This window comes from Micropterus dolomieu, linkage group LG20 (genome assembly GCF_021292245.1).
Source record: "Micropterus dolomieu isolate WLL.071019.BEF.003 ecotype Adirondacks linkage group LG20, ASM2129224v1, whole genome shotgun sequence".
Taxonomy (NCBI): Eukaryota; Metazoa; Chordata; class Actinopteri; order Centrarchiformes; family Centrarchidae; genus Micropterus; species Micropterus dolomieu.
In genome coordinates, this window is record NC_060169.1 from 4,031,087 (window position 1) to 4,057,392 (window position 26,306).

Below are 26,306 nucleotides of genomic sequence, written 5' to 3' on the forward strand. Positions count from 1 at the left end.
AGACTACCTGTGGCCAAGACTGAACGACCATCGTTGGTATCTTCACCTGAGGCCAATAGGTTACATTTGTTGAGTTTCCTGGGAAGTGATGAAAGGACAGCATTGTAAGTGGGGGATAAGTGGTGGCGTAGACCCCCTCCCCTGCTCAATGATGGCTTCTCAACCCTGGTGTAGATGGCTTCCTTGACACCTCTTTCAAACCATCCATCTTCTCTGTCTAAAATGTGCACCTGGTGGTCCTCAAACGACTGTCCTCTGTCCTTCAGATGTAAGTAGACTGCAGAGTCTTGACCTGAGGAGTTGGCCCTTCTGTGTTGAGCCATGCGTTTGTGTCGTGGTTGTTTAGTCTCCCCAATATACAGGTCTGTGCATTCCTCACTGCATTGGACCGCATACACTAGATTGCTTTTCTTGTGTTTGGTTGTGCGGTCTTTGGGGTGGACCAGCATCTGTCTTAGTGTGTTCTTGGGTTTAAAAAAACACAGGGATGTTGTGTTTGTTGAAAATCCTCCTGAGTTTCTCTGATACTCCAGACACGTATGGAATCACAATGTTGTTGCGTTTGACCTTCTTTTCCTCCCCTGTAGTTTTGTTCTTCTTGGATTTTGTGGCTGTCTTCACAAAGGTCCATTTAGGGTATCCACAGGCTGTTAGTGCCCCCTTCAGGTGGTTCTGTTCCTTCTCTCTGGCTTGGGCGCTTGTTGGTATGTTTTCCGCTCTGTGGTGCAGTGTTCTCATGACCCCTAGCTTGTGCTCCAGTGGGTGGTGTGAATCGAACAGGGGAGGGGGTCTACGCCACCACTTATCCCCCACTTACAATGCTGTCCTTTCATCACTTCCCAGGAAACTCAACAAATGTAACCTATTGGCCTCAGGTGAAGATACCAACGATGGTCGTTCAGTCTTGGCCACAGGTAGTCTTAACGACTGTAACGATTGTCGTCACAGCAACAAGGAACACTAACGAACCAGCGGTATCGATGACCCGGGCCAACGACCCCACTGAGGTTAAATAGCTGAGTTTCCCTGCCAGTCAGTCAGAACTGAAGAAGTCCTTTGGATGAGGGACGAAACGTCTTCCAGTATCTTCAACCAAGTCCAGTTGCCCTTGATTTTAACCTTCGTTGGATAATCACAATTATAGTCAAAAGAATGCAAAAGAAAATCAAGCTTTGTCTGCACGCCCCTCTCAGAACTCAAAATAATAACATTCAAAATAACACCTGTGTGAATGATCAGGGCCTTTAGGAGGATTTTACGCTATTTGATCCAGCAGATATATACAGTATGATATGTGAACATCTCCTACGTTGATATACATTTGCATAAAATGTAGGGTAGCAGTGAGGATTGCTTGAGCAACCAGGTGCCCAAACCACCTGGCTCTTCTCTGTGTGGGGCAGCAGCACTTGGACATGGACCAGATCAACCAGCTCCATACAATGATAAAAAGTACCAACCAAGCAGAGAAACACTGATTTAGTTGCTTGTATCATGGTGGCTTGCATCTGCTGCTTTCAGTCGCTGCAGAGGGATCATAACTATTGCTGAGAGACGGAATGAAGATTTGTCTGAATGCAGAGCTTTGCAACTTTTATCACTACCACAGTCCCAAGAAATGTCCAAAATACTGTATTATTTAGAGTGACAGTCAATCCCACAGTCCCCTTCATCACAACCTACAATGACTTTAATTCCTTCATCAGGGCAGCTGCTCAAATCTGACATAGATGTGAGCAGCTGCCCCAAAAACGGCAGGAGAAAAGAGAAATTCACAGGAAATCAGGAAATAACTCATTACTCCTTTTAAGCAACCTACAAATGATGACCTGCTGGGGAAGCATTAAAATATGTTTGCTAACTTAAAGCAGTGTGCATCCTTGCTCTCTGTTCCAAACCTTTGTCTTTTGCCAGTTGAATGAAACACTAAATGGAAATGTTACGTTATCCTGGATGATGAAGGGTTGCATGAATCAGTGTGACTCCCTACAGCTCGGCTAAGTGATGCCTCGAATAGCAGCATAGGGCTGCTGGTGTGTGTGTGTTTGTGTGTCTGGTGCAATGTCTAATGGGGAAAACATAAGGTAGCTGAGTAGCCACAGGATGATTCTGCACCTTGCAATTTATGTCAAGTGCCAATGCAGAAAGTAATGTGTTCTGTATTGAGTGATGTGGAAAGTGAGGGTGTGGGTTTGTAGTAGGGGTGGGAATCGCAGGGTACCTCACGATACATGGCTCACGATAACAATAATATCACGATACAGCAATTCTGCGATAATCGATATATCGCTTGACAATCCTGATACATCAGGATATCTGTCTAACTATTGTGGTGTATAATATATGTGCATTTGACGCATAACAGTTTGGAGTAGCACTGTAGCAGCTGGATAGAGGATTAGTGGCCTTTTAAGGGGAGAGCAGAGGTTAGTGGTTATGTGGAGACTCAGACCCTTATATGGTGTCTAACAGATACCTACACATATCCTATATAATTATGTTTGATGTACAGAGAGACCGAGTGGTCATCGGGCTGGGTCACTCTCCAAGCTGCTGCAGAGCTTGTAATTGATGCTGAACTCCTTGATGTAATAAACTTTTATGATCAAGAACAGTGTCAAGCGGATTTCTTCTCAACACATCATCGCAGCATTATTGTTGGGACACCACACTATTAATTCAAAATGCAATGCAGTGAAACTATTATAATTATTATTAACTACTATTTATTTGCTGCAAATCCAAACTGTTAGAAAACAGCACAATTCTGCTCAGTCTGTAAATAAAACTACAGAGCAACTATGAAAAACTATTATCAAAATATTTGTTTATAAAAGGCACAAAATGCAAATTCACTGAATTTTTTACTGCAAATACAAATTGCTGTGTACCACCTAAGTCTAATCTGTACATCACATATTAATAACTGTTCAGTGACACAGCATTGTGATTGAACATTGATGTTCAGCATGTGAAGCAAAATGTGTAGTTTATGTTAAGATTGCATTTTCGCGATCGCGATGCTAATGTCCGTTAGCACGTTAATGGATATTCCCATTATATATTAGCATTGAGCTAACTGTCGAAGCGCTATTTTTTATTAATATTATGTATCGAATCGATATGATGGGCTGGAATATCGATACAGTATCGTGGAAAAATATACAACGATATATTGCTGTGTCGATTTATTGTCTAGTTTGTAGTATGTCGGAGATAAACCAGAAATCATATGTTGTCATAGACCTGCAATTAATGTTTGCATTTTTATTATCCGTAACAACGAGCATGCCCTGAGCTTAACGGAAAAAGTTCTGTAGTTTTAAGCCTGATGTATTTCCCATAAATGTGTCCATTATGACTCTATAGGTCGTGCTAACTTTGCACTTGCACCCTCCATTGTAGAGATTCACGGAACTGAGTGAAGATGGTAGGGCAGTTACTGTATGTCAGCTGCTAAGTTGACCAAGATGTAGTTGGCTATAATGGCCATTTAAGGGTCTTCCGTGTTCAAGGGTTCATATGTATGAGGTGGAAAGCTGTAGGAGGCTTGCACAGTTCACCACTACATAGGTTGTTTAACGCGAGTCCTTGACCCGCCAAATATCTACGACGGCTATGGCGAGTGCAAAGTTAGCATGACTCACAGCGCCACAATGGCCATGTTTATGTGAAATAAGGGTTTTGTCTGGTGATAGGGTTGAAAAAAGAGCAGAGCTGCCTTTGGAGTGCTGAAACGACATTAATTCAATTCAATTCAACCAACTTTTAATCCAATTAAGGGCAATTAGTTAAGAGCAGCATGTTTGCAACAGTACATAACACAAATTACACACAACATTCACAACATACAAGCAGCCAGTATGCGCACATTTAAAACCCCCAAGAACCCTACAGGGAGTTTAAAAGTCTGCTCGCCGTAGGGATAAAAGATTTGGAGTGGCAGTTCGTCTTACACACAGGAGGTGCAAAACGACGCCCAGAAGGCAACAAAGAGAATTCACCCGCCAGAGCATGTCCTGGAGGGGCTAGGATACTTGCTGCCTTCCAGACTATTTGTTGGTTGCAGAAGGCTTTAAGGTGTCTCTGTTTCACTACGATGGTTTTCGAACAGATTTTTACAATGTTGTTCAGACTGTTCCTGTCTTTAACTGTCAGATTGTGAAACCAACAGATAAAAGAAAAACTTGTGAAAGACTGAATAAAACACTGATAAAATCTACACAGGATGACAGGCGAGACAGAGAAGGACTTTAGTTTGTGGAGAAGATAAATTCTCTGTTGCCTCCGCCTCACAATGGCGGCGCTGTTAATCAAACCTAAGATAGTCATCAAAAACAGTGCCCAAGTATTTATATGATGAGACAATTTCCACCTTTTCATTATGTATGATGCTCTCTAAAGCAGCATCTCTATTTCACCCAAAGTCAGTAATTAATTCTTTGGTTTAAATTCGACATTCACGCTACTCACGGGTCGCACAGAAGCTTGAGCACCCCAGAAGACTCGGACCCGCCCTGGAAGACTGGGACCCATTATAATGATCAAGTGTGCTTATTTTCTCATTCAATAGTCGTCTCTCTCTCCACAGCTGGGTAATTATTTCATCCATCAAACACTGCCATCTGATCCCTACTATCTACAAAATCTCTGTGACTGTGATTATAACAGTGTTTGACATTCAGAGTCAGTCTGCTCAGGCTTAAAGCATTGATGTGCCCTTCTAACACAAAGACAAAGGCTGCAAGAGAGCGACAGAAGGACCATGTCTGAACACACCATCAGTTATTTGTGTGTTATCAAGCCAGCAGAAACCTTCAAGCCTTTTGTCCCCAAAAGGTCAACCTATCAAGGCTTTCAAAACCAGCCTTATTTTTAGATTGACCTTCATGCATTTTTGAAATTATATGATGGATTGTGAAAGTGTCTCACAGACTCAAGGATCGTTTCAACACTTGAAGCTCTATCTAACTTTTAAATTTAAGTTAAAATGTAAAAATATGAAAAACTACACCACATTTGCACATCAGTGTGGTCGTCTTCACTGTGTGAGTGGTTGCAGTGGAGTGAACCAAACACCGTCAAAGACAGCCGAACATCGGCAGGTTCATTACTTTACAGGCTCCCTCTTTATTCAACTCTTGTTTCACCTCGTCATTAAATTAACCACCTCCTCTCAGTATCAGTTGCGTCTGTAGTTCTGCTCCATCTCAAGTTGTGGCTCTCCCTGAGATCTTCCCTATGTCTAAAAATAGAGGAAGGAGAAAGGCTGATTTCTCCTCCGGGGAGACAGATCAATAACTGATGACTGAGATGGGGATGAAAAGGAAGACAGGAGGAGGGCGAGGAAATGGAAGCAAAGAAAGAAACGGAGTAGATGATGAGAGCTGAACAAAGGTGGAAAAATGTCCCGTGAGAGCGGATTTAGAATAGACCATGAGGATGTGGGAAATTGTTTTGCTGTGACTGTAATTTGTGTGTTTATGGGGGACTGCATATACAGTAAATGTGTGTGTGGCCTATGCAACTTTGTTGTGTGGGTGGTAAATTGTGTGTTTGCCTAATCCTAGCTGCGTAGGTAGGTATTTTATTATAACATTATCTAGCATGTTTATTCGCTTGTTGGATAGTAGATTGATCAGCTGCTTATCAGCAATGACCAGTGACCGGGGGCGAGCAGCGTAAAATATACAGTTTTCTGCCGGTCACATCGAACATTACAAACAAGCTGCGCTGCGAGGCCTGCATCGTGTTTCACGTGTGTGCACAGCAGCACAGACAATCATGCAACACTCACTATTTACATCTGCAGAGAAACACGCAGAAAGAGACACGTTCTTGTATCACATTAGAAGATGGATAGGCTATTGTAAAGACCAGGTAAAGCAACAGTGAACACAGCTGTTGGTGGCGATGTCATTCATAACCATTGATTAAGAACAAGCCTCCTCCACACGAGGTTCATCTGCTGCTGTGAAAACAGAATTGCGAGTGAAAAATACAAAATGCGAGTTGTCTTTTATAAAACTGCTGATAAATACAGTCAGAGCAGACAGATGGAAAGACAGGTGTAGGTGTGTGCATGTGTGTCTGAAGGGGAAAGCAAGGTGAGCAGTTTACTGCAGTTTGTGATTAAACAAAAATAAGGTGGAGAATTATAATATACTGTAGCCTATATATAATATATATATTTATTAATACAGTGTTTAACACACATAGGCTTTACAAAATTTGGCGAGCCATTTTAAAATCGTTTTTGATTGCAGCGCTGAGCAGTGCATAGTCGCTCCGCACATCCTCTCACTCGGTCGCTCTCTCGCAAACACGGACAACAGACCCGTCTGTGAATTAAAAAGTTGGTATCATAAACACAGCTGCACAAATCTGTCCAACACAACGCTGTCAATGTCGGAGACCCATCTTCAAAACAGTTTTGACATGCATGTCAGGAGTCTAGCTAATAAGGAGAGCTATGTTAACTTTGGAAAACAGCTGTCGAAGTTAGCACGCCGTATAACTGGTAGTCAACAGGTGTGTTCAAGATAACTGGCTGACTTTCGCTGACTTGATCCCACAAGGTCTAGAGACGTTTTGCAGCGCAGGTGTTGTGCCGCATGCATGCCTGCCATGAATTGCATACACCTCGCAGGAGGTAACGCTCTTTTATACTGAGAAAAGAGGTGGATTTTTTTTGCCGAATTATGCGTTCACTTATTAAGGTCCTTTTAGGACACTTTGCTGTTCACATTGTTTGAATGCGGTTAACGCCCACATGTTTTTGCTGAATCTCAAAAAATGGTAGCCTACTTTTGTATAGTGTGTAAGTGTAAGAATATGTTAACGATTCTTAACGTTCATAAAATATATGCTGATCATTTACCACAATAGATGAACCCCACAAAGAATAGTATAGCGTTTAAAAGCAGAAGGCATACAAAATTCGGCATAACCCCCCCGCCACAGTTACGCTGTCAATCTGTGGGAAACAAAGCTCCTTTCAGTTAAAATACTATTTAATAATCAATGTTTCCTTATGACCCTACAATTAAATGGACCCTGGTGAGAATAGCCAACATTTATACTGGTGCTGATGGGGATTCTAATAAAAATAGATTTTTTCAGGAATCGTCCAAAATCAGAATTGGCAGATCAATCTTTACAAAATCAGTAATTGGAATCAGCCTGTAAAAAATGTTATCTGTGGATCTCTTTCTACAACTAGCACAGCAATAAGCCTGTGTGTGAACTGATACTAGGCTGATATTTGTGTGCCCTTCAAAAATTGCTCTTGAGAAATTTGTTTATTGTCCCCCTAACTGTTAGATGAAATTTACGCCCATTGTCCGATATTTACATTTATTCATTTAGCTGACGCTTTAATACAAAAGCGACTTACAACTGCTATTTATGTCAGAGGTCCCACTACTAGTGGTTAAGTGTCTTGCTCAGGGACACATTGGGGGATGTGTCACAGTGGGGATTTGAATGCGGGTCTCTCACACCAAAGGCATGTGTCTTATCCACTGCCCCATCACAACCAATATATAATATTGTGAAACATAATGTGTGTGTGCAACAGTGTGTGTGTGAGTGTATGTGTATTGATGTGCACATAATGTTTGTTTTTTCCTGTGCTCATGTGTGAGTACAGTATGTGTGTAGTTAGCCTTGTGTTGGGTGTGCGCATGCATGACATGCATGTGTGACAATGCTTTTGTGGTTGTGTATAGTGAATTTCTCCTCCGTGCTGGGCCATCTGCTTCAGGTGATAACAAACACATTAGCCCTCAGACTGAAGCAAAACACTCTCTGACTTTCACCGGCTGCCTGAAGTTTACTACTTTATATTACCTTTAAATCCGCTCTGAGAACCTGTTAATATGTTTCAAAATTTCTTCCTGCTGCAGTGCGCATGCAGCTGTGTCATCATCTAAATGTCTTAGGAGGCCATTGAACCCTCAACCAGGGGCTTCTGAATTTGTCTCACAGCCACTACGATTAGAAGATATTCCCACTGTGACTGTTTTCTGCTTATACCTTCATTTTTACAAATATTTTACACTGACTCAATGGATTTCATATATGGTAAGATGGCTTGTACGGTTAAAACCATAGAGACGTTTTTTGCCAATTCTGCAGTTCTATAGAAATTTTTTACCTCTTGTGGCTCATTGTTTTGGTTCTACGGCACATTCATTGTACGGCTTAACCTTAAAATGCGTTTCTAAAAAGACTTGAACTGAATCACAACATAAATACGCAAGATAAATGTATTAATCACGTAGCTGTTCAGGTATAGCCAGTAACACTGCTTGTTCTGTACTGTAGCCTATTGCCCTGTTTGTCAGGGACGGAAATAATTAATTTAAAATGTTTTAATTTAAAAATTACAATTTCATCCAGTGCTTAAAAAGTGCAAAGACAATAACAAACATCAAATCCAAATGCATGATAAAAGCAAGAAAACACTAGCGGCCACTAGCGGTGCGGTTTTAAGATTGCAACCAGGCGTGTGCTCTGCTACATCATGTTTAATCACATGTTCGCTTGAACTCATGAGCGAGCATAATCCGAAACACAATCATACAAAAATCCTGCAATAAACGAAGAAACACCGGCATGCAGGCTGTGACTTTTCACAAAGATATGTTCAGGCACTGTTACTTCAACGTTCCCATCTCAGAGGCAGGTCTACACCGGCTCCGTAATGTTACTTCATTCAGCGCAGCCAGCCGCATATCGGCACAATCCTCCCGGAAAAAAGGCAGAGTGTCAGCAGCTATAGACAGGCAAGGAGACTGCTTCACACAACATGCTGGAATCTCAGTAAACTCCCACTACAACGTTATAGTAATAGTTTTATCAGCTGCAGGTTGAACAAATCCACCCTCGTTACATGATCACGCTATATTTACTGCATTTAGCCGACGTGCTACATCGTTATCTCGTCTGCTGCTTTCAGTAACAATCTTTACTATCTGTGTATCTTTCACCGGAGGCTCAGCAATGTCAGCAAATGTATTGGAAGATAACGAAACAGGTAATGAGCTGGGCTGATTATTATAACGAGATTGTGTCACACTTTATAATAATAAGACCGAAGTAAGTAAATTTACTGTAGTGTGACTGGTTGGCTCTTCCTCTGGCTTGAATATTATGTGGGTCATGTTAGTTACAGCGACTGAGAGGTGGAGAAGCTGTGTACCTGAGTATCGGTAAAAGGCAATACATCTAAATTGAACGTTATGAAGCAAACAGCGGCAGGTCTGAGCTAATGTAGCATTAGCTGGCTGTTCCTGGCTGCATCATTATAGGATAGTAAACAAATCGTTCCACATTTGCTTTTTACCGTTACATAATTTCTTGCAGGCTTTGGCACTTTGACATAATATCAGTGGTACGTGATAGTAACATGGGTGGCGTTAGTTGGTGAATTAATGTGGAAAGCGATATAACTTTGCACTGGATAACATTAGCAACTGGTCGACTTTCTCTGCGTTTCTCCAGCTTTACTAATGCTCACTTTGTTCTTACTCGACATCATCTTAACCTGTTTGGTTTGATGGGCTTCAGCACATAAACCTTTATTGCTGTTTTGCATCCTTATGTGGAGACTGTTTTGCTGTGAGCCGGTTGTTTTATGGTTCTAGTGGACTGCATGTCGTTAGTTGCTGTGTTGTCACTGTAGTAGCCTCGGGTCCCTGACTGCAAACGCTTTGTCCCCTTTAGTTTTCAGTCGAGAATCTGGAACAGACAACAGACATTGGTTGCAGGCCACCAAGTTTAAAAGTGAGAACTTCAAAGGAGGTAAATTCATCACAGCGTACTTGATGACATTTAAAGATATGATATGTGGTCATGTGTGGACCGCACCGCATGTTGTATGTGAGCAGCTAACATTTCTTAGCCCAGTTTGTTTGGGTGAAGTCCATCTCTTTTAAAAAGACATTCTTTGCCAGAAAATATTAAAATTATCAACATAACACACACCGTGAGCCCTGCAGGCGGACTGGAGCCAGTCGTGGAGGCCAAGGAGTCTACTGAAGCGGCCAGCACCGCGACCAACTGTGGGAATGGGACCAGAGATAAAAACGGACTTTCCACACTGCTTTAAAAAGTTAAAAAAAGTCAGCTCAGACTGCTGAAGAGCTGGATCATTTGTTCCCACATGGACTATCACTCTTGTGATGGAGGGAGGGGAGCGATGGCATTAAGTCCTGGAGTTTTTAAAAAATGTTAGCTGTGGTGGCACCGGGGAAGCAGCGAGTAGTCGCGTTAAAGAACTGAATGTTTCCGGTTATGGAGTCATCAACTATTAGTGTGGTTGGGGAGAGAAGGGGACGAGGAGATGCAGATGCAGAGGACTGTGCAGACTCTGCTTCCACACTGTGCGCGGACTGAGGTTGGGGTCTCTGAGCTGCAGAGTGTTGTGTTGGAGGAGCAGTAACAGACCTGAGTGAAGGCCTCCGGAGCATCTGAGCACAGCCTCCTTCAGGATCCTACACCAGGTAGCGGAGGTCTTTGACCGGGATGACAGCCGCTGAACAAGCCCACCGGCGGACCAGTCGATCATCGTTAGCCGCCAGTGCAGGAGATGCAGCCAGTGGAGGGAATGCAGCAGTGTCGGCAGGCACTGTCGGCCAAGAGGGATCCATGTCAGGGAGTCTCGGAGCCACATTTGTGGAGGAGAGGCAGCCCTGTCCGAGCCTCTCTTGCAACCACGGACCACCACTTCAGCCCAGGTCGACTTGTGCTACGGTGTCGAGCAGGAGGAAAGACGTGGAAGTGTAGAGGGGCCCCACAGCACCGTGTCCTGGATGTCCTCTTGGTCTGTGGTCTGTTATTCCTGAGTTCTAGTTATAAACTGCTCCATTGAACTTATATAGTGGAATTTACTCTGACCCGCAGGAATAAGGGGTCCCATGACCCACAGGATTTTTGAAAAAATGTCATCCGAAAAATGTCAGCCTCTACATCCGATACAGCTCCACAGCAGTTGACACTGTTACATCCATCATTTTGTCAGAAAGACTGACATCGTTCATTTACTCTCAGAATGCTGATTGTTAGAGCATTATCTGTAGGTAGTCTTTCATTACAGTGGCGCTGCTTGATTTGTGATTTTTTAATTTAGTTTTTCCTGTGATCAGCGTACTGCTAACAAAATGAAAGACCATGTAAGTCATTTGATGGCTAGTCTATACTTTTGAGAATCCACTGTCCTTGTTACGGCACCAATTAATTTTCTTTTTCTGATTTGTAATGGCTAACATTGAATCTGTGAAGCTGTGCACCTACACACATAGTTAGAATACAGTTTTTTCAATCAACTTAGCCAGCCAGTGCGCTAATTTAGAGTGAATGAGAAGCCAATCGCTCTTCAAAAACAATTGGTTAGATTTTTATTGTAAGCTTTTTGGTCAAGCCAAAGTGAAAGCAGTTCTTGGAGTAGCTATTTCACTATCAGCGTGATCCAAGTGTAAATCCATCTCTCTTCTCTGCTTCCCTGAACAACCTTGCTCTCTCTCGTACCCCCCACCTCTCCTTCTTTCTCTGTCTCTCATTAGATCAAAGCCACACAGAGAGAACTATTGTTCCATTGTATTGTCGAGCACGGCTGCCTGCCTGCGTTGAAGCCAAAATAACAAAGAAACACTCATCGGACATATGCGTGTGCGCACACACACACACACACACACACACACTCACACACACACACACACTATTTATTGTTTCTTATGCTTAGTCATTTACATAAAACAAAGACATTTCAGATTCAATAAAATGCCAACTTTTTTGAATATACGCTTATTGGCTTTCTTTCCAAGAGTTAGATAATAAGGTTGATGAATCTCTGTCTGTGTACTAAGTATGCATCTAGAAGCAGCACAAATATTGGAGGCAAAGAGAAACAGCTAACCTGGTTCTGGCTACCAACACATCTACAGCTTACTAATTAACACATTTATCTTGTCAGAAATGGAAACAATTTGTGGTTTTATGGGGAGTTCTAATAATTATTTGGTATGCAACAGCTGGACACTTCCCTGTGTCTGAAATCACTTCCACTTCCGTTCACTCATTCACTACTCCCTACATAAGAAACACTCAGTGGTGTGATCTATACCGAACAGTAAATTGTGATTCTATACAATTATGTATTATCATTTTGCATAATCACATATCATGTCTCATTTGTTTTATCAATATATGAACAGGAATGTGAGATGAGAATTAGTGTTTTTAATATCCTTGTTGATGACATTATACTTAAGGAGAGATGGGAAACCATTATCATGACTAAGCACAGAGTCAGTTTCCATGGACTTCAGCACTTCATGTTGTTGCTTATCAATGTGGTTTGATGAGAATCCAAACTGCTTAAGACAAAGTGTCAAAGTAATTGTTTTATCATCAGGATCAAGCTTTTCTCCTCCCAGCAGCTGAGGATTTAGACCTGCTCTCACTGATTTTGTGCCTGTGTGGCTTTCAAGGCTGCATGCTGCAATTCTAACAAAAGTAATTTTCAAAGGCCCTTTTAGTCAGATGGCAGTGGGAGAGGAGAAAGCATTGGCCTCCACCACTCCCCCCTTTTGTTAGGAGATGAGGGGTAGGGGGGTTTGGCCTTCAGCTGGAGCTTCACAATGGATGTTTGTCTGAATTCATCAAGCAAAGGATGTTTTATCCTTTGAGTGCGGGTAAACATGAGCATAAATGAAGATGCCTTCAGTGCATGTTTTCGAGCCTGGACACCGGGACATGAATGGCGTACGATGAATCTTATGTAGACATAACAATCATTACCAACCTTGGGGGTGGTCATGACCAAAGGGGGGAAGGTGAAGGAGGTCATAGGGAGGCTAGAATGGTCCTCCCCCCTGGGTCCAGATTCCTGACTGTCCCCATCATTCAGCCCCGTCCCCCACCCCCCTAAGCAAGAGGACGCCAGGTCCCTCCAGCCCAGGGCTTGTAGCAAGAGCCCCTCGAGCACCAGCAGCACCCCAGAGCCAGAGACAACCCCGCCCAGCCCCAGGACGGGTCCAAGGCGGCCCAGCCCCCCAGCGCGCAGACCCGCCCCAGACCCAGAGATACCAAAGCCGAAGCCCAACTACAATTGAAATACAATTATCAGGATGCACAGCATGCACACAGGACAGAGCCGCACCTGACGCCCCCAATCCCCAAGTTAAATGCTAAAGTTGGTGTTACTGTTACCTTGTCTGTGGTCCGCTGGCAGAACACCGGGTGCTTTCTGATCAGATGCCGTGGTGCTGTTGCCGAGGCGACATAAGTTTCGTTTTACGATGGACGGACTGTGACATTACAGAGTTTTTGTTTTCTTTTAGCTTGAAATAATTTTTTTCTAATCTAATTCTTCGTCCCTTGCTATTTTCTCTTTTTTCCTCCGCTTTCCAAACATCGCCATCATGATCAGGTTCACACAGGTAAGCACGATGTGCGACAGTAATAAATGTCCGTGCGAAACAGTGCTTTATAGTTATATGGATTAAATGAAGCCTTGATGCAAAGAATTTGCGTCGATGCATTTTAGTAATTGAATTAATCGATGAATTTTTTTAGCCCTACTGATGAACATTGTATACAACTTTAAAAAGGAAAAGCTTTCTTTCTTAACTAGAGTTTTACAGTGACAGGGACAATGCATTTTAGTCAACACCGTAGTTAGTCTTCAATGTAAATGTACCGGAGTTAGCTAAATAGCTAATATTCATCCGTAGAGTGAGACGAGAGGATTGATATCAATCTCATGTTTGTGCAAGAAATGCTGGAGATAGACAGGAAACCAGCTAGCCTGGCTCCAAAGTTCAAAAATACATCTCCCAACACCCCTAATTTATACATTCCTTGTTTGGGATGAACAACTGTTTATCCATCTGCCCATAGCTGGTTGGTGGACAGAGATTTTAGTTGTGGTCTCTGTGCAGGCACTAGGGCACCAAACCCGGCAATACCACTGAGAAGACTTCCACATCCTGCACTTGTCTGCCAAGAAATACGTGACTCACGCCATTTTCCTTTGCTTTATTGTTTCTGTTTTTATTTGTCATGCTCTATGTATTTTTAGTTTTAGCTAAAGAATTATCGTCTTAATATGCTTAATATGCTCTGTAATTCCTGGATGTGTAAGTAACTGTTTACTAACAAGTTTACCGCATTAACTTAAAGAGTGATGTGTCAATACTGCATTCACGACTTGTTTCCGTTGCCCCCAAGTGGCCAAAGAAAAAGAGCTAGATCAGATTTGGACCCTCTAGTTTAAAGCAGCATTGGTAACAACTGAACATGCAAAGCCCTACATGTCTCGCTCTGCTGCTTATATCACTCCGCTAAGCCCCGCCCATCAAACCCACAAGAAGGAGCAGGTTGCCCTTCGATAGCTCATCCTGTGTAGGGCTCGCTCTCCCTGGCAACAGTTTTACCAAGACCCCGGCCCCTCTCGCTTCAGTTTGTCTTCTCAAAGACGCTCCTCCGAATCTTTGTGGCCCGGGGCAGAGCGCCCCAGGCTTCAGAGGCAGCTGTAGTATACCACTATCCCCTCTTAAAAAGTTATTCCCCACTGTCTGTCATCATGCCTCTTCGTCCCTCATCGATACGAGCGCCATGGCATCGAACTTAATGAGCCTGAAGTTCGGAGGGATGGGCAGTTCTTTCATCTCAGCCACTGCGTTTGCAAAACTTCTGAAGACATTGAGCCTGAATGAGTGAGAGCATGAGTGACAAGGGAGGCTGCGCAGTGTGTACAGAACAAATAAAACACTGTACACTGCACTTTCCCTCAACCATATTCTTCCTCAGTCACCTATCTCTACATGGATTTGTGATTATGTAGTTTTTCCAGAATGCGTTTCAGCAATTTCTCATCTGACCTAGATGCATATTATACAGTTACACAGAAACTGGTGTGATAACAGTAACGAGAGAGACACACTGTAAAATGTTCAAATTATTATTTTCATTGTTTGTTATTTTAGTAATTGTTCCTTGGAAAAAGAAACCCATGAACCATAAATACTTCATGGGTTTCTTTGTTTATTTGTTTTTTAAATATGTACATGCATGTGCCTAATATTAATATGCCAACTATTTTATGAATTGCAATTGTTCACAGATATTTGTGGTCATCAAAGAATCCAGAATGGATTGAATCCTACTGACTTCCTGCAAATCCCCTGAGAAGTTTTCTTATCCAATGCAATATGTCTACATTTACAACATGGATTGACACAAATGGTTGTATAGCAGACGTTCACAGTTCTCAGATGATGAGTTGGTTGTACAGAAGCCAGTTGTGTTCCTAAAGCACTTAAACCGGAGGCGAGAACACCCAAAATGTCTGTAATAAGGCCCCATTGCACATGAAAACAGCACAGGAAGTCCCATAAACTGATTTATATTTATACCAGACAATTTAAGGAATACTTTTAAAGCTCACCTTAATTATCTCTACCATATAAGCTTGACCAACCTGGAGGTTTCTTTAAAACCTGTTTGATTACCTGACTGTTCATGTTCTTTTCCCTGTCAGGAAATAAACTCAGTGAGTAAAATGTTCGGATAGGAATGATGGACAAAACTATTAAAATAAGACCTGTGATAAACCAGAATTACCCTTTAACATGTGCATCAAAATGTTCGCTACTATAATCTAAAAATATTCTATCATGTCACAATACTTTATCCCAACAGGTGCCAGTCTTGCATTAAGGCCGTGCCATAGTGCACTTAAACTATCATTAACCACAGCTTGGATATAAAAGACGATATTGTTCAGCGCGCTATGGGACAAGCATAGTAAGCAACCCCCCAGCAGACTTCAGTGCCCTTTCACATCTATTGAGCGTTGCCAGAATAAAGAATAAAAATCAATGTGTTTTACCTGGTTCTTTCAGCAGGGTGAGTGACCAATTCCAACTCCCAAGGCTTATGAGAAAGAGCACAAACCAGGTCTCTCTTTCACTTTCTCCAATCAATTTGATGCAAAACACAAAGGACTTAATATTGCTCACATCTACATTGCTTGCCTATTACAGCACACGAAGGTTTTCCACAATGATCAATACTGCTGTTCTGTTTTCCATGAAGGCTGGAGGGTGTGACTGATGCTCTGAAGCTGCCTCAGTCGGCCTCCTACCTCCTGGGAGGGCGAAATCAAAGAACAGGCTTCTGAGGGAGGGTGGATATAAAAGTTCACACCCCTGACTAGAAGTCAATATCAAAATGTGTACCTCGAATGAGGATGGACATCAAAGTACTCAGTCAATTGTTATGATTATATCCATTATCGGGATGTGCAATCCTAAGATGGGAAATGAAAGTGTGGATGCCTGAAATTACAGGACGATGCTGAATGATTGTGCTCTTTGGTGTTGATGGAGTAAAGAGTTCTATTGTACTAGAGACACATCTGTAGAGGACACCCCCACTGACTTTTGTATTTCACAGTTCATATAATCAGGCATGTGTGCAGACAAAAGCCCAGAGTAGTCTGATGTTTCTGGGCAGGAGGACTGACAGCGAGCACCTGGAGTCTGAACTAAAATACCTTTTGTGGCCCTCCAAGTTTGTATTTATAAATATTTAATGCTTTTACTTCACACCACCTTGGGTTTTGAAACCAGGTTTTGAGATCTACAAAAGAGAACTTTTCTTATAAAAACAGCAGCTGTAACGTTTTATCTGGGACAAACTGGAAAAGGGAGGATTAAAATTTGTCTCTGCGTCTCCTTTGCTGACTAAAAATTGTCATCCTTAAATAGATTTGAAGAGATGACAGGGATTTAAGTCAGGGACCTGTTTTGCATGAAAGCAGCGGAGGCTCCATTTTCTGTTCACACATCGTACTGCTCTAGAAAAAAAAATACATAGACATACAGACACCATCAGTGCTCCCTCCACCAACCAAGACAGTCGGGATACTGTTGGTTGTAAGAAGTGTGTTTGTCAGTAATGTGTTTTAGAAGAAGAAGAGTTCTCTTCTTTAAAAAAAGTCTTTTAAAACAGAGCAACAGCCTGAGACTGAGGCTGAGACCTGAGCTCAAATTGGAAAAATAAGAGTAAGCATGGCTACTTTCACACAAAAAATGTAAATAATGTGCACATGCAGTGTAAGGTGCACAGTAACCCAAATTACTCCCAACATTTGAGTGACTTATTGTTTACAGGATACATGTGTAGTGTTTGAGAGATAATTAAGATAGTGTTCAGGGATCAGATGCATATGGACTGCTTTTATATAGCACTTTTATACACTTTTTACATACTTTGATGGCAGCAGAGTTACCCAACCATTGAGATCAATTTGAGCTGCAGTGTTTTGCTTGGACAACCTGCCCTACTGGCTGAGCCACAACCAGCACAGCTGCCAAAATAACAAGGAAAATAAAGGAACATAATTGGTGGGGTTTATCTCTGCAATGATAGACAGAAGCACCTTATCACAAGCTCCATTTCTTGCAGTGTTACTGCATAAAGTCTAGTCCACATTCACTGGCCATTTTACCTCCCAAAAATGCTAGCATTAATATTTCATATCCACTTCCTCCTGTGACCTCTGTGTGAGTTAACAAAACACAGATTTTGGAAACATACCACTATTTTTGCAGCAGCATAGATCCTAGAGCTATAAGAATCAAAAAGATCTGCACCCTGGTAACAGTGTCTATAAATATACATGAGGCTTCTTGGATATTGTTAGGAAACATCTTTAGCTACGCAACAGAGCTAAATTGTTACTTTATGCAATTTAAAATATTGGCATAAATGCAATTTGAAATACATAAAATAATATACCTGCAATACATAGCAGGATATACCAACTCTTACAAACCATCCCACAAAATCCACATGACAAATGTTTTTAGATATTTCACATGTGAAATGTGTTCCACACGTAAACTCACAAATGCTCGATGCACAATAGGGCTGCTACTAATGACTATTTTGATAGTCGATTAATTGACTATTCAGATTATGAATCGCAAAATTACATTTACTTACATTATTTAGCTATCAGCAAGCTTGAGGTTGTTTTGGGCATGTGCTAATTAACAGTCACAACAATAAAACAAATGCTGCTTTCAAAAATAAAAAGGTTTCTGCTGCAGCAAAATAAAGTTCCACTGAAATCAAGTCCTGATCTCAGCTGCTGTTTAGTGACGGAGCAGTTTACACACCAGTACTACAACACAATTCAAAGAAAGGAATAACCTCATGATTTTTGTAGTCGACAGCGTTTCACAACGTTTATATATCTGCCCCCCCCCCTTTTTTTGGGGCGGATTACTCGCCGCCTCACATAGACGCATAGACAGGAGAACTGTGTTCTCTTCGTTAGAAAGTATGAAATTGTCAGGGGTCGTCCAATCTTGTGCACTCAGCGGCAACTTGTTCTCCAGCTGGGAACGTTGCCATGAGCATCGTTTATGATCATATCATAATTATGTGCTACTCTCAGCACCATTATCCATCAATCAGTCAAATCGAATAAGGGAAACTGTATAGAAAACATTACAGCTCATAACGTGAAGTAATACGGCTTTAATGTGAAGCTAGCTTGCTAACTAGCTTACTGAGACAAGTCTTCATCATCCACAGAGCAACAACATTAGGTGCCTCCTCTTCAGATGCTCTGGGGTTTCCAGGAAAGCTCAGCTTTGCAGACGCTGCAGTTAACAACCTTTTTGGCTGAGTGAAGAGTAAAATGCTCCCACACTTTGGAGGTTTTAGGTTATGAAGGTGTTGCTGCAGTGCTGATGTTGTGTTGTTTTAGTAACTTTACTGTTCACATCACTTTACAATGATAGGCTGATGGTGTCGCTATGGCCCGATGACGTCATGAACAAATCGATTTTTAAATCTACCCCTAATGCACAATGGTCATTATATGTCGTTAAAGATAATGTCATGTATTTGTATGCATTCAGATATGTATATTTAAATGTTTTGAATCTTTTCTTTGACAGCAGACCATTGTGAGCTAGCTGGTATTTTCCACATCATATCTGTTACCATCTCTCCCTGTTGCTTCCTCCTGCAGCTCCTCATGTACAGTATCCTGCACTTTTCATACAAACACAGTCGGGGGAGAAAGTATTGAACGGAGAACATGAGTGTCTGGGTAATCCCCCAAAGTAAACAACGTCATCCTCCCGTCCTTTCTCATTAATGGATCTTTTCTTGATTCTGCTTTTGGCTTTTTGATCCATGAGAAGTTCGATACTGCCCTCCTCTGCTTCTCCTCCCATGCACGACGGAAAAAAGCAAAAAAATAAAAAAGCTAATAATCGCCCCCACCCCCCACCTCACTGGTACAAGCTGAAGATGGAGAGACCTGGTCACTTGGGACAGATATCAAAGAGAGTCCGTGGTGCTGTTATCTGGAGGTGCAGTGACAGACCCCTGCTGCCACTGTCCCTGTCATTAGTCCCCCTTCCTCCCTCTCTCCCTCCACTGCTTCTCATCCTCCCATCCTCAACACTTGTCACCATGCTGTCAGCTGCCTGCTCAACTGTAGACACAGGACCAGCCTGGGGACCGGATGGATGGCAGGGATGGAGAGAAAGACAGAAAGAAGGAATACAAAAGAAAGAAAGATTTTGAGGTGTAAGCCAGGCTTGTCAGCTGAAGCAAACAACAGAGGAGATCCATTTCTATGAACTCTAATCCGTCCTGTAAATGTCTTCTTTCTCCTGCCAGGGTCTGAGTACAAAGAAAACCTGGAAAACTCTCTCAATCCTGTAAATTCACCTGATGTGACTGCAGACAGACAGAAAGAGAAAAAGAAAACAAAGAAATAGAAAGAGAGAGGAAGGAAGGAAGAGTAACAGCTATCTCAGCAACCTGGTGTCTTGCCAGTAAACACAGCAGGATTCGATCCACTAGTGACAGACCAGACACGAGCGAGGCAGCAGACTGGGGCGGCTGACTGCTGCTCATCATGCACGTACACACAAATGTCAGTCATGTAAGGAGCTGGTTAGGGATTAAAATGTGAACCACACTACAAGATTTAAACACCAACAAACATCTATCATGGTGAATTGTCGACGCATTGACATATTTCCACCACAGCAGTATAAGTGTCTTTTTAAAGTTTTGGGTTCTCAGTTCCTTGGAATCAAATTGCTTCTTTTTGAGCCGCCATTTTACTTTTACACTGAAAACTACACACAACAAATAATCTGGTTTTGTCTTTCTTGCTCATATAATTCTCATCTGCACTGTTTCAGTTTCTTTGATCAAGTGGGGGTGTTCAGTTCATGAGTGAACATACTTTAAATTAACGATAAGTAATCAATCACTTGTGTCACTGACAGAATCAATAGCTTTTGCATTGGAGTTGCTTTGACCTAAATGCTAATGTCAGTATGCTAACACACAATGACAATGCTAACACGCTGATGTTTAACAGGTGTAATGTTGACTATGTATACCGTCTTAATTTAGCGTGTTAACAATGTCATTAGTTTTGCAAGTATTTAGTCATGAACTAAAGTATTGAAATGAATTAAATTTTGAAGGGATGGTGATTCATCCGCTGGGCCCAAGAATGTCTGTACAAACTTTCATGGCTTTCACTAAAAGCCAAAAATGTCAACCTGTTGGTGGCACTAAAGATAAAGTCAGGGGATGTGTGAACTACTCAATGACGCATCAGAACGGCTCCCTAACGCATCACTGACAAATCGCGGACGCCAGCCAGATATCTAGCTCAGACAATCCCTGCTAACTGTGTGTGCTAATCCATTCTTTCATCCAGATTCTTTGTCTTTATAATTGATATCTTTATAAGAACAAACAACAGCTGTTTCATCTGTAGGTTCGCATCATTTCCCGTTTCACCTGTGTATTCTTGACAAAATGTGATTTGGAGGCCAGCCGTCTGGTAACAGAGTGGTTGTCAGCTCATGTAGTGTGTGACCCCGTGTTACAGATCAGTCACGTAGTGTGAACGCCACAACAACTTCAAAACTCCTGTCACAAGAGTCTGCACGAGCCTTTACTACGGTTGGGTGTTTGGACGAATTTATGAGCTATCTGTGAATTGTTTATTATTTTGACGATTTCTACCATTTTATTTTGATAATTTACTGCTCTGCTACTAAAGTAAAAGCTGTGGCTCAGCGACAGACTCTTGTTCAGTGAGCTAACCCAGTAGCACAAAGAGGCCAGCAACGGAAGAGAAGAATCAGGGAAACGCTGCGTGTAGAGCCAGAATCTTTTCACATCTAAATCTGTGACTTGAAGGTTTTATTTCAACCAAGTTGGTGACTGTTGGAACAGTGGAAACACAAACCAAGGTTTGGTAAGTTTTGTTTTGAATTAATTGATTTTACCAAGAGTTAACAAGGCACTTAGTTGGAGTTGGAACAACACCTGTCTGCGGTTCGTTCGCTGATGCTACTGAATCACTTCCTGTGGATGTTGGCTGAGGTTTACGCCTCTCGAAAAAGTTATTTAATGAAACAGACAACAAGACAACAACCCCCGTGACAATGAAATGGTGGCCCTACAGGCTAGATGGCGATATTTCCCCACTAATAGTGCTTTTGCTCTGTTGATTTGTCCAGTCAGAGAGACTGAGAGGAAATTAAACAATGTTGAAGATATATTAAAAACCTAAAAGATTCAAGGCTCTGAGCCCAGAAGCCACCCCTCTGGTAAAAGAATCCCCTGAACATTTGTAACTGGAGAGGTTTAGGTCAAGGTTACGTTTTAGAGGAAAGGGTTCAGGCTTTGGTTCAGAGCAATGAACTGTAATTTTCAGGATGTTGCAACAGGAGACAGACATGTGCAGCAACCGAGGGATTATCAGATTATGACATCCTCTGCAGCATTACTGCCATATTTCTCTGCTCGTGACTTGTTTATAACAGATACTGTAATCCAAACCTGGAGGTGTAAAGTTGTTGCTTAAAATAGTCTGACTGCTTCTCCTGTTGTTCTCACACCGTACTTTGTTTTCACACAGCTGCGCTCACTGCTCCTCAACACACTCACCTGCAGTCGGTCAATAATCTCATGTGGTTGGTTACATTTTGTTTCTGTGTCCTGTGTGGGATGCATGTTGTGGTTTGAAGACCGGCAAGCTCAGAACGAACAGACCTCCATCTGTTTTAAGTTTAAACTGCCTTTGCAAACGGCCCATATTCAGTTTTATTTGGATCTCACTGCCAGTCTTACTGCTACAGCACCAGCTTGGTTCAGAACGTTCATTGTCTCATTAATGAGACAGCTTAAATAACGGTTTAAATATTATTTTTTGCAAAACATTTTATAACTGTTGTGCAGCTACTCTCTCTGCAGTTTAGAAGTATTTCAAGATCAAACCACTGCCATCCTCAGCTGACGGTCATTCATGTATTTAGTTGCTCCTGCCTTGCCGATAGTCTTGTTCAGAATACCAGCAAGGCACCACTCACTTTCAGTTTTACCATCCTTGCACTGGCTCAGAGTTATTTTTTAAATCAATTTCAAGGTTTAGTTACTTGAAAGCGCATTTACCATAGAAAAACATGTAGATGCTATATTGTAATTATGACCTTGATGCCCGTTAATTAAAAGAAAAATATCTCAAAATTATGATATGACTTGGATAAAGAAAACTGTTTAAGATTTTTGCTCTGTTTTTTCAAGGGGATTTGTAATCCTGAATATATATAAGCTGTCACTGCCCCATGTATTTTTGAGACAATGTGGGCAAGGTGGCCGTGGCACGAGCAAAGGAAGCGTCTGCTTTTTTCTCACATTCTGTCACCTGCATCATTTAAAGGAATACTTCATCAAAACCGTGTTCTGAGTATTAAACGTTTTGTTTTTGATGAATTTCCATTTCTGTTTTGTCTATCCATATATATTTATATAAATGTGTATGTATATACATAACTCTATACATTTATTAATTTAGTTGACGCTTTTATCCAAAGTGACTGCTCAGGGACACATTGGTGGATGTGTCACAGTGGGGGATTAAACCCGAGTCTCACACGAAAGCCATGTGTCTTACCCACTGCACTATAACCATCTTCCTTATTTAATATATTCATTACTCTAATTTTAGTCTACCTTTAAGTTGTCCAATGGTTTTTCCTCTGATTTTACTAATTGCCAACCTGTGCTGCTTTCAAACTGTCAAAACTATAATGTGTTGGTGTAAACAGTGAAAGCGTCAAGTCGGTGTAGGTTCCAATACTCCTACAAACTTAAGGTCTATTTCCAAGTTTACTTTGGTCATGAACAACAAACGCAAACAGCTAACTGCAATAGTGACAAGCCCAACACTTCTTCATCGATTGATACCGCTGCTGCATAGATCGCTCGAATAATAGCTTGCCTCCTGCACTTGTAAGTACTTATAGCAATGTAAAATGCAGAATTTACTTGCACAACAGCTGCTAGCTAAGACATCAAGGTCAGTAAAGCTTGTAATTCGTTATCCATGTTACATTCACTACCGATTGTCCAGGCTGATGTTGTTGATGCCGGCGTAAACGCAGCAAAACTGCTCCGTTTTAAAGCAATAACGTATCAGTGTGGATGTAGCCTAAAGCTGTGATCAGGGGTAAATCAGTGATCGATTTGCGGTCGCCAGTCTTTATGTGTGAACTACTCAAGGACACATTTGTGACACGTTGCTGATGTCTGCCAGATATCTAGCATGCCAAATAGCTAGAAGAGTCAGCCGACTCGACATCCACATCCAGCCAATGAGAGCAGGGAGCTACTTTTTCACTGCAGAACACTTTTTACTCACTTCCAGCTCTCTCTGTAGCTCAGACAATCCCTGCTAATCCATTATTTCACCCATATTCTTTGTCTTTATAATTGGTATCTTTATAATAACAAACAACAGCTGTTTTGTCTGTAGGTTCGCGTCATTTCCCATTTCAAGTGTGTTTTCTTGACAAAACGCCATTTGGAGACTAGCGTCGGGTTACCGAGTTGTTGTCAGCTCGTGTTGTGTGTGACCCCTGTCACCAATCTGTCTGACGCTGAAAGACATGTAGTCTGCACAAGCCTTTAAGCCTGCAGTGGGAGAGTTTCAGTGGAGTATTTCCTTATTTGTCATTAAAGTGTGTATGATAATGTGTGATCTAGATTTGGGTGAAAGTAACTGACATAACTGCTGGTGCCTTTGTTTGCTCTCTTCACATGAGGAGCTGCCTTCAGTCTTCAATAACAGAGGGCAGAAGCAGTTGGATGCAGGCACACAAACACACAGATGCTGTAAATAACACAAGCATAAACCCCTTACAAATGTGTAATCTGCACACACTCTAAATCAGATGATGAATCTGTAGCCTGCAGCAGCCATGTGTTACACTGATGTGGATTAAGATACTGTATCTGCAGACAAAAGGAGTCAGTGTGGAAAACCCATCTAATGATAAGAGAGATCTCATCACCTCAGCCTTATTCACAGCATCCTGCTGCCACGGGGCTCTCCGTTATCTACACCACAGATAATGAGAGACAAATAAAGCATAGGATATCCATACTGTTTCTGCCATGCTGCAGTCTACTGTGGCATCATGTTAAAAACAAGACAAAGCAAGTGTTCCTTTACTCGCCTCTCATACAGTGCATTATCTCAGTCCAGCTATCACATATGATATTTACACTCTGAAGATGTTACATTATATACATTCCTCCCTCTGCCCCTGAGGTATCGCTGTTTCTGGAGATAAATAATGCATGCTGCTCAGACACGGCACACACACACACACACACACACACTATAGTGTTGTTCCACCAGCACTCGCACGGCAAGCAACACTTAAGGAAAGGCTCCATTAATATTACAGAAACACATCCGTATGTGTGGAAAATGACATTCTTGCACATAGGGGAACAAAGCACATTGTGGACTCTTCTCTTTGTTGTTTATATTACCATTCATCCCCCAGGACGCAACAAAACCTGTGTTTACGCCGCATGCCTGCACACTCCCAACTTAGGCTGAGCACCAAGTTCATTGCTTTCACACTGCATTCACCTTCACACTTGAATGTCGGCATCTCACAACAGCATATACAAAGGCTAAGAACCACCGTACAGAAGAGGAGTTGTCTCACCTGTATATATGCGTGTGTTATCTCCTGTCCTGGCTGTGTGTGAAGCGCAGAGCTGAAACTTCTGTCTCACTAGCGCTGTTGGATAAACCTCCCCTCCCTCTTTACTCTCTCTCTCTCTCTCTCTCTCCCCCCCGCTCTCTCTACTCCTCCGTCCCTGCTCTCTCTCAATCTGCTCTCTCCCACCCTCCTCACTAGCCCTCCTTGCTCTTTTTCCCTGTCACTTGCTGTTTTTTTCCTCCATCTGCCTCTTTCTCCCTCCTTCAGTCTCTTCCCTCAACATGCTGTTGCATTAGCCACCCCCCATTACCATCACCACACACACACACACAATATATATATATATATATATGCTGCGGGGGGTTGTGATCTGATAAGGTTTTGGAGGTGCAATGCGTACCACTGCAGTGGAGCTGCTGGTGAGATGCACTCTGATACGATGCTCTGTTAACCTCAATCCTAGTGTGCGTGTGTGCCCACATGTACATGTGTGTTCGCCGGTGTGTGTGCGCATGTGTTTGTGTGTTCACAGATAAATAGGAGGGGAGGAGCAACCGTGCCATAATAACCATTGGGCTTTGCTATGAGGCGATAACCCTGCCAACTTCCTCCCTCCTGCTCATTGTTGGGAGTCATTATCTCACCTCTGGGAGGGATGGGGTGAGGTGGGAGAGTGGGGGAAGAGAGAGAATACATGTAATGCTCTCAAATTGAAATTCATCCTACCCCGTCTCCCTTTATAATCTCATTCAAATTCCACAGTCTGTTGCTCGCTCATATTTAAATGAGCACTTGACTAAATCCCTCCTGTGCTTTTGCTTTTCTTGGCCAGCCTTTGGCAGGCTGCCGCGTTCTGTTGCATCTGAGCATACTGGGCGCTTTCCGGCAAACTGGCGCGCTCTTTATGTTTTGGCCAACACACAGAAATAGAAACAGAGTAGGAAGCAGGGCCACGCAATGAGGCTAAACAGGTCTAAAGGCAGGCTGGCAACATGCGTCTGCTCTGACCGGGGGAGGTAATGAAGTGTGGAGCCACATGATGTCCACACTGACACACTGGTTCTGTTTACACTTTTCAGATGTTCTTGTGAAAGTCTGCTTTTCACACAGAACCACAAAAACACTAGACAGTGGGGATTGAGATCAACCAAATAAAAAATCTTTAATGTAGAAATGTTTGCTTTCCAAGAACCCCTGTCAGCTCACCGAGATAAA

General features: G+C 42.2%; 1 protein-coding gene across 2 annotated transcripts in view; it reads right to left on the reverse strand.

The window, feature by feature from the left end:
- Positions 1-25,209, reverse strand: part of c1qtnf4 (C1q and TNF related 4) — a 39,716-nt gene extending 14,507 nt beyond the window's left edge. The window contains exon 1 of one of the 2 annotated variants that reach the window (XM_046032298.1): positions 25,095-25,209. The gene's annotated coding sequence lies outside the window, so the exon portion shown is untranslated. Of the gene's footprint in view, positions 1-9,523; positions 9,544-25,094 lie in introns of those variants that run through there. The other variant, XM_046032299.1, reaches the window with a different exon arrangement.
- Between the last annotated feature and the right edge of the window lie 1,097 nt (positions 25,210-26,306).